The sequence below is a fragment of the Urocitellus parryii genome, chromosome 2, assembly GCF_045843805.1.
Source record: "Urocitellus parryii isolate mUroPar1 chromosome 2, mUroPar1.hap1, whole genome shotgun sequence".
NCBI lineage: Eukaryota > Metazoa > Chordata > Mammalia > Rodentia > Sciuridae > Urocitellus > Urocitellus parryii.
In genome coordinates, this window is record NC_135532.1 from 34,054,440 (window position 1) to 34,064,021 (window position 9,582).

Genomic DNA, 9,582 nt, shown 5'->3' on the forward strand with positions numbered 1-9,582 from the left:
AATTCATTCTCAACATGGCCTCCATTTTGGATCTTACTCGATATTCGACCCGATTTACCTAACTACACTGACTACCTGTCTTTAAATTTGGCTTCATGGTGATGTAGGGGGAGCTGGGCCATGGCCTTGTGTTGTGGATAGGAAGAGCCGAGTGACCTGCGTGGGAGCGGCGCGCAGTCTGGAATTCTGCAGAGGTGCTGGGAGGTGTTTCTGGGGAGCCGTGCGTGAGCTAGAACTGCAGGCTTTGGGTTTGGAGTCTGGAGACTTACTGAAGCCCAGAGGCCCTGATTTCTGGGAGGGTGGTCGTAGTGCTGGTGATTTCTGTGAAAATCCACTGGCCCTTGGAGACCTGATCTGGGAACTGCCCTCACCTAATATGGCGAGAATGTTGAGCCAAGATGGCAGAGGTCTGCTTTCAGCGCCGGGGTGTCTGGTAAGGTTGGGGGAGCTGGGCGATGGCGGTGTGCTGTGGGTAGGTAATAGCTGAATGACCTGCATGGGAGCAGAGCGAAGTCTTGGCCATCTGCAGATGTGTTGATAGGTGATTCTGCTAAGGTGCTCGGCAAATCTTGCATGAACTGGAACTTCAGGCTTGGGATCGAACACTGAGGCGCAGAGCCCTGCTCAGGGTCACAGCACCAGTGATTTCTGCAGAGAGCAGCTGATAGGGGTCCTCCAACACTCTCAGAGATGCAGTATTCCAACTAGGTGAGATCTGGATCACAGAGCAGCACAGAATGCTGCCTCCCTCGGGTCCATCATCTTGAAAACTCGATGTCCCCTTTTGCATCTCTAATTTTGTTGATTGGGTCTTATTTCTATTTGGTGGGGGTAGTTTAGCTAAGGGTTTATCAATCTTATGTATACTTTCCAAAGAACCAACTCTTTGTTACACTGATTCTGTCAAATTCAGTGTGGCTCCCTCATGTATATTTTAGAGTGTTTGTGGGTATAGCCATCTTAGGTAAAGGTATGGTAGCATGTTTGAAATGGTGTTGGGTGGACCATGAGGGTGGAGGACTGCTGCTCCTTCTGGAGTCCGCAGGTGGCAGGTCAGTGGCTTATATTTGGGCGCACTGTATGGTAGATGGTGTCTGTGGGATGCTCCTTTGTAAGCCACTTTGTGGGGTATTCTGCTGTCATTTATGAACTGGGGTTCTGAACTGCCTGCTTGGGATTATACTCAGGAAATGGCTTTTCTGGGTACATGCATCTGAACCAGAATTACATTACCTGGAAACTCTGGGACTCACAGCTGTGGATGCTCAGAGAGGTGCTGGGGCACAGGAGCTATTTCTCTGGTTGTTATACTTTTTCTCCCTAACTGGTGCTTGTTATTCAGCCCAGAGGTCCAAGTCTGTGTTTGGAGGGTGCTGCATCTGCTGGCTGTTTCTGTTGAGTGCGGGGGTGCAGGGTACAGGGCTGAAGGCTGTTGCTAGCTGCTGACTGAGCACCACTCTCCTCTGCTGGGGCTTCTCTGTAGCAGCCCTATCTATGAACTTGGTGGCTATTTGCAACTGTGGGCCCTGTGATTTCAGACTCTCTGTGGGCAGTATATGGCACAAAAGACCCTAGCCTGACTGCTTCAGATCACTGGGGTTTCACCCATCCTTGTGACTTAGGTAGAGTGTCAGTTAGCCATTGTCCAAGCTCGTATGATTGGCAGTTGTGGATCACTACTTACCTGCTCCTCTCCACTAGGACTTATTTGTAGTGTGACCCTCTCCAAGCCCTTGGTGGCTGTCTACCACTGTGGGGCCAATGGCTGCAGGCTCTCTATGGGCAGCCTGTGGTGCAGAAGCCTCCACTCTGGCTATTGCAACTTGCTGAGATTTTACCCATCACTGTGACTGGGGCAGAGTGTCTGTTGACTCATCTTTGCCTGAGCTCTGAAGCTCTGAGTTGGGGTTAGCATTCCCTGGGGGCTTTCTGCTCTCTGGTTAGCTGCACTCCACTTGTCTGAAGTCTGCAACTACCCGGTGGGGTTTTGGTATCCTTCAGCTAGCAGGGATCCCTCCAAAATCCCTTCTAGATGGATTACAGAGATAACCTGTTTCAGTAGTGTTCCCTCTGGTTTTGTTTGTTGGTAAGGAGAAGCTGTATTGATTTTATTTCTTCTAGGCAAACTGATTGTGGACCCTACAAAATGGCTGCCCTGCTCAGTACAGTTTTCTGCCAAAAATATAGGCTGAAGGGTGTGATGTCCTTCACTGTGTTTGTGCTCCTGTCTGTTTTCCTTTTCGTGGTCATTAAGGAAGTAAACTACAGGCTTTCCCTCTCCTTCTTTCTGTCTTTGTTACCCCTCCCCTCTGACCCCACCCTGCTCATGGTTCAGGGTCAAGGAATCTCTCCTAATTTTCTGCTCCAATAACCAAATTTCAAGTCCCTCCAAGTCTCACGCTGTCCAATATTGAGTTTTAAAGTGTTTCTGTGTCATCCAGCCCTCTGTTCAGCTGTTGTTTCACTGGTTCGTTTCTGGGATGTGGAAGAATTGAGGGTTGCTCCCTAGACTCACACCACCACCTTCCGAATCCCTGGTTCCTAGTTTTCTTTCCTACTACTTTCCTTAGATTTAACTTGGTTCTCTTACTAACTTCTTTATTTCTATGCCAAAGTCATTTATAGTCAGACTCTCTTTTTTTTTTTCTAATATGTTCATTTAAGGTTATAAATTTCCTCCCAGCACAGCAATAATTACATCCCAAATGAGTCAATAAATATTTTCCATTATAATTCAGTTAAAATACTTACTGATTTCCATTCTTCCACGACCCATGGGTTATTTAGAAGTATTATTTCCTAATTTCTAAACATATGAGAATATTGTAATTAGCTTTATGTTATTGGTTGCTATCTTAATTTCGCTATGGTTAGAGAACACAGAACACAGTCTATATTATTAGGCTTTTTTAAATTTCATGTGATTCACTTTATGATCTGTCGTGTTTTTGTAAATGTTGCACATGTGCCTGAAAACAATGTTTATTTGGAAATTGTGGGCGCGCCATTTGATATATGTTTGTTCAAGCTTGTTAATTGGTTTCTTCACAGCTATATTTTTAAGGAAATTTTGTCAAGAACTCTTTATTAGTTAATGAGGCAGTTGTATTAAATAATCTTATTGTTTTATTAGATTTGTCTATTCAAATTTTGCTTTATCTACTTTGAGATTATATGTTAAATGTATACAGATTTAAAATCGGTTTATCTTTCTGGGGAGTTGTTCAACATAAAATATCTTCCTTTTAATCTAAAAATGACTTCCAAGATTACTTCATTTGATGTTAATACACTTGCATTTTTTTGTTTTGCATTTGCATAAGTATATTTATTGTTTCACACTTTTACCATCAACCTTTTTGTGTGCTTATATTTTTAAATGTCAGATTGTAAGTAGAAAATAATTGGGTTTTGTTTTTTTATTGTTTTTGTTTAATATTTATTTTTCAGTTTCAGTTGGACACAATATCTTTATTTTATTTTTTATTAACATTTTTTTTTAGTTATAGATGGACACAATATCTTTATTTATTTTTATGTGGTGCTGAGGATGGAACCCAGTGCCTCCTGCATTCTAGGCAAGCACTCTGCCACTGAGTCACAACCCCAGCCCTGGGTTTTGGTTTTTAATCGGCATGACCATCTTTGTCTTTTAGTAGAAACCTTTAGTCAACTTAAGCTTGATGTAATTACAGAGCTACTGGGTTTAAAGATACCTTATTGCTATCTTTGAATTGACTATTATTACCAGCCCCTGTACATTTGCAGTTGATAATGGTCCTCACACCTTGTTTTGATTTGATATGAGGACTGTAGAATAATAGTCATCACAAGGAAATGGAGTAGGAATTGAAGCCTACGATGAGCTAAAAATAGTGTGGTTTGAGCAAACTGTGCCAGAATATGGAAACTGCTTTTTAAAAGATCCATGAAACACTGTCAATGATGTTTGAAGAACCACAGCGAAGTGCTGGAAGCACATGACCACATACTGTTTTAATTTTTTCAAATGAAGAAAGTAGATTATTTTGCTTTTGACAGCAGTCTCAGGGAAAATTCTAAAATTAATGTATTAGAAAGAATGGCTTGTGAGGCAATATTCACAAGAAGAAATGGTGATTATGAAACCAGAATATGTTAATATAAGATGTCAAATAAAATTATCTACATTTTCTTTTAGTGAAAGGATCACTAGACCAGCAGAAGAGAAAGTGATAGTTAAAATAATTCTGGAATTCAACAAACCATTTGACATAATATCCATTGGATGTGCTGGAGAAATTTGGGCTATGACATTACAATCAAATTCATTCAAAACGGACTATCAGTGGTTACTAACTGGGCTGATTCATTACCTTGGCCTCCATGTGGTCACCATTTCAAGCAAAGCTTTGGGTAAATACATAGTAAGGTTGTTATGAAATTGGGGTGACATGAGGCTGCGAAAGGTGAAAAAGCGTATTGAATAACAGACCAGTGTCCAAAAGGTATCTCTCAGGCCACACAGTATTTAGGATGGGTCAGATCAGGAACTTGAATCCAAATATAAAAAGGAGGAGGTCAGGCTTAAAGGCAGTGCGTATGAAAGAGTTCTTAAACACTTTAGAGAATAAGTTCAGTATGAGACAGAACTGCAAAGGAAAGTCTATTCTTGGCCCTTCTCATACAAGTATTACATGCCAAACAGAGAGAGTGGCATTGATGAGATACATTTGGGATATCAGGTTATTGCTCTTCCTCCCACCTCCTGTAATCCCATAACCCCCACTGAACTGTGGTATGTCAGCAGAAATTCAAGAAACCAGAATCTTCACAAAGCAATGGACGACTCCAGAGTCCACAGACATTCCAAGGAATGAACTTGGCAATTTACTTGATAAATGATGATCGTTTGAGTGCCCGGAATACCATCATCAAAGACCAGCTGTAGATATGCTAGGGTGAGATCAAGTTTTACAGAAATCTCCACCCTACCCCAAGAAAAATCCATAGAATGATGCTGACCTGGCCAAAAGCAGTGGAAAGAACCATGCAAGTTCTTCCCAGGCAGTGCACTTGAACTCCGGGAAGATTCACCATGCCACTAAGTACCGACACAAACGGAGGCCCTGCAAGGACCTGGTGGCACATTTACTCCTTTTCAAAGGTTTGCTTTGTTGTTTCTCTCACCTCTCAGAGCTGCTTTTCTCAAAATGAAATCCATAGATCATTTGTTCTTCAAGAACCATTTAAAAAGTAATCTGTGGTCAAATAAGTGAGCACATCGAATGAATAGCATTTTCTTATTTTAAAATTGAAGTCTTATTTATTTTTCAAATAAAAAAGAACACAATATAAAAATCAGGTGCTACCACAGGCTTAAATATAGCAATTGCAATGCATTATCCCATTCTTTCTCACATACGATCACCTTTGGATGAGACCTGATTTCTTTAATTTTTTTAAACTTCTTTGGAAGATTTTGGAAACTTTCCTTTGTTTCCTAATGTTCCAAAATTCCATATTATTGTGTGAAATTTTGTTTTCATTTTTCTAGCTAATGCACAAGACACCTTAAACTTCTTTTCCTTATCTTCTACAATTTACTAAATTCAGTCGATGTAATACACTTACCTGCTGTTTCTTGATCCTTTAGTTTTGATATCATTTATTGCTGTCAATGAAATATAACATAATAGGCACTTCCAGTGTACATTGCTTTCTCCCTTCAATCTCCACATCTCTCTTATAAATTTTTAACAAGTTTGGATTTGAATCAGTATATTCATTTTATCTTATTAGGGCTATATGACTATTATTCTATTGAACCACAAGTGTTATCCTTCTTTCTTTTTTGTTTTGGCAATTTGTATTTTTACCCTAAAATAATTAAATATTTCTGGAAATCCATTCTAAGAAAAAGAAGATGCCAACGATTTCACTCATCAACATGCATAGAATTAAGCCTTTCAAACACTAAATTTCTTTAGCACAAGATCAAAAATCAATTCTACCTTTGAAAAATGCCAAAATGCTATCTATTACTAATCTTTAAAAGCCAATTTTGGTTTCTCTGAGAAACAAAAACATATCTGATATCACCTACGCTAACTTAAATAAGCAGGAGGCCATTATCCTGAGGTTGTCTCCAGTACTCTGAGATCCTAGGTAATGAATTACAACTTACTTCAGTACATAAACAAGCTGAAATCTAATTTAGGAGGGCTTTTTTGGTAACAAATAACAATTTTAGCCAAACACAAACAGTTGAGCTTCAGCCAATCACAGTTCAACCAATCAGAACTTGTCTAAATAAGGCAAATGCCTCATTGTAACCAATCAAATTATTTCTGCATTTTATTTCCATGTCTGCCCTCACTACAAAGTGGAGTTCTCTAAACTCCTTTTCATTCTGAGCATTGCCCAACTTATAAATTGTTCTTTGTTCAAATAAACCATTAACTTTGCCTAAAGTGTTCCTTTTATACATCTCCAAATAAGGCAAATGCTTCATTGTAGCCAATCAAATGATTTCTCTATTTTATTTCCATGTTGGCCATCACTAGACTGGAGCTTTGTGGATCTCTTCGTTTCTCTTTTGAGTAGTACCCAATTCATGAACTGCTCTTGGCACAAACAAACCATTAACTTTGTCTAAAGTTTTTCTTTTGACACATAAGAGCACCATAGGCTCCAGAAATGCCAACTAGCCAGTGAACCACCTTTGTTTCACAGAATTAACAGATAGATACCAACTGTTTCCTTTCAGATCAATGTCTTTATTTTCTTTTGTTCTTTCTTCCATCATTTCTTTCCTCGCTGAACTACCCAAAACTTAAATATCGCCTTTTACACCTTCTGAATTAGAAAGCTTAATGTTATCTATGCTAACCAAGGGGAATGCTGCCCTCTTCATCCTCAGATTCTGAACTGTCCTCTGAATTCTTTTGTGAACTCTCTTCTGAACTGTCCATTTCTTTTGAATCTGAGTGACCCACCGCACATAAGGCCACATCCTTTTGTATAACTTTTCCTAGCATCCCACCAATATTTCCAACATTGGAATGACCAGATGGAGCAACTGTCATTTCTTTTCTTGGTTTTTCATTCCCTTGGGCCATCTGGGGGAGAAAGGACTGAACTTGATCTAAGGATGGACTCCTCTCTATCCAAACTGTGGAAACAGATTTGGAGTTGATGAGGAACCTGTCCCACACACCTCTGCTGTCCACTGTCAGCAGCTCGTTGGACACTGAGACCCCACAAGCAGTCCCAGGTGAAGGATGAACAGCTTGAGTTGGAGCCTGCAGAAGGCTCTCCATGAACCTCCATGCTTTCCCAGCCAGCATACAAGTGTGACCCTTCTTCTATCATTTGCATCTAAAAAGTTCCCCAATGGCCCATGTTTCTGAGGCTTGGTCTCCAGCCCATGGCACCATGGGAGGTGGTAGAATTTTTAATAGGTGGGGTCTGCTGGGAGGTCTTCAGATCATTGGGAGTATGCCCTTGACTGGGATAAAAGGACCCCAGCCCTTTCCTCTTCCTCTCACTTTCTGGCCATGGAGTAAAAGGCTTTGCTTCGCCACATGCTACCTACATAATGTGCTGCTGTGGGTCCAAAGCAACAGGACCACCCAACATGGACTACAATCTCTAAAACTTCAATTCAAGATAAAATTTTCTCTTTGTAAGTTATAATTTTCTCAGTTACTTGTTACAGTAACAGAAAAGCTGACTAACACACTCTGTTTAGCAACTTTTGCTGTACCCAGACTTATGGATGAAATTTTTTTTTTGTTTGCTTAATTTTCCATGTCTGTCAACAATTTATCACCAAACTCCCTAACATAATTGAGACTCTTCTACAAAATTAGTTCAAACACATTAAATATTCTATCCGTGTAGCTTTCTTCTTGAAGATGTCCCTCCTGGAATCCTCCAGTCTCTTGTTGCAACAGTTCTGCTCTCCAGCTGCTCAGCAGCTGTAATCACAGGGTGATCTTCCATTTCTAGAATTCCAGAGGCCTCTTTGTTTCCCTAGTTCTTTAGCATCCCTGCTTCATGGAAGTATAAACCGCTCTCTTTCTTGGCTTCTTCTGTTTAATTTGCTGAAGAAGATGTTCCAGGGAAATCCTAACAAAGCTTAGGAGAAATGTTGGGAGACCTTAAGTGTCTGATAGAGTCTTCCTTCTAACCTTACATTAACAGTTTTCCTCATGATAGAATTCTAACTTCAGAGATATCTGATGCCTTCATTTCTGAGTCTTGCAGAGATTAAGAGTTCAAATTGGTCTGTTTCTGGCTTTATCCTTTGGCTAGATTTTAAATCTGCTTTCTTTGGTCTAGAAATTTTAAATATTACTCATTCTTTGGCTCTACAGCTTCCAAAATTTTCATGCCATCTCTCGTGTCTGCTCTTTACTTATTTCCTGTTATCTTTGTCCTGTGGTTTCTTTTTTTTAAAAATTCCTTTAAACAGCAATTTGTGAGGGAGTAGATAAAAGTGTTTATGTTTAATCCATTCTGTTTAAATTTTTTTTTCCGTTTTGTTTTATCATAGGACTTCTCCATTTCTTTGTTGAAATCTGAGAAGGAAATTGTCTTTCTCTGTTTTCCATTGTTGTAACAAGATACTTGAAGATGGGAACTTAACAAGAAAAGAGGTTTATTCATCTCACAGTTTGGAAAGTCCAAACAGTATGGCAAGGCACCTCACCCCACTGCATCACATCATGGAGGATGGCATCATGTTGGCAGCATGTATGAGAGAAAGAGTGAGAAATTACATGGTGAGACAAGAGGCCACAGAGAAACTTGGGGGGTCAAACTTTTATAGCATCCCACTCTTATGGGTACCAACTAGGGTACCACAAAAATTATGTTAACCCCTACCAAAAGTAGCATCCAGAAAGACCTAACTGCCTCCCACTAGTCTCCTCCTCTTGGTGGTCCCACTACCTCAACACTGCCATGTTGAGGATCAAGCCTGTAACTCATGCACCCTTGGGGGACAAACCATAGGAAAATACTGTACCATATTTTTATATGAGACGACTTTGCAGCTATAACAACCAAGCCCTCAGTTTCATCAGCTTACCACATAATAAAGATCTGTTTCTTATAACGCATGTTGCTAGTTGCATTCTGGTCTTCTCATTCAAGAGCTCAGGTAAAGAACAGCTTTGACCTAGAACATGTCATTTTTGTGGTGGATGTCAGAGCAAGAGGAATAGTAGACTCTTCCAAGCCATCTTGAGAGGCTCTTTTTGATTGTTCACATTAGACCAAGGCTTATCACACACAAAGCCCAAGGGCCCAGGGACAACAGATGCCTACATATTCCCAGAAGACATGTCCCCATCACATGGCAATGGGCAGGGATAAGTGACTCCCTTATAAAGTTGTGGGGAGTAGATAATTGAAACAAGAGTATAATCTACTAACATATTGTGAACTTGTTTGAGCATAAAACCCCTTTTTACAACATTGCTAGAATTTTGTGGAATTCATGTTCCAGGGAACATGATTTGAAAAACAATATTTTCTGTGTGTGCCAAGAAGGTAGAGTGATATTAAAGGTAAAGTCTCAGAATTTGAAAGTCA

General features: G+C 40.1%; 1 pseudogene; it reads right to left on the reverse strand.

Moving 5' to 3' along the window:
• Nucleotides 1-6,866: 6,866 nt before the first annotated feature.
• LOC113196707 (NOP protein chaperone 1 pseudogene) lies at nt 6,867-7,301 on the reverse strand (annotated as a pseudogene).
• Nucleotides 7,302-9,582: the final 2,281 nt, after the last annotated feature.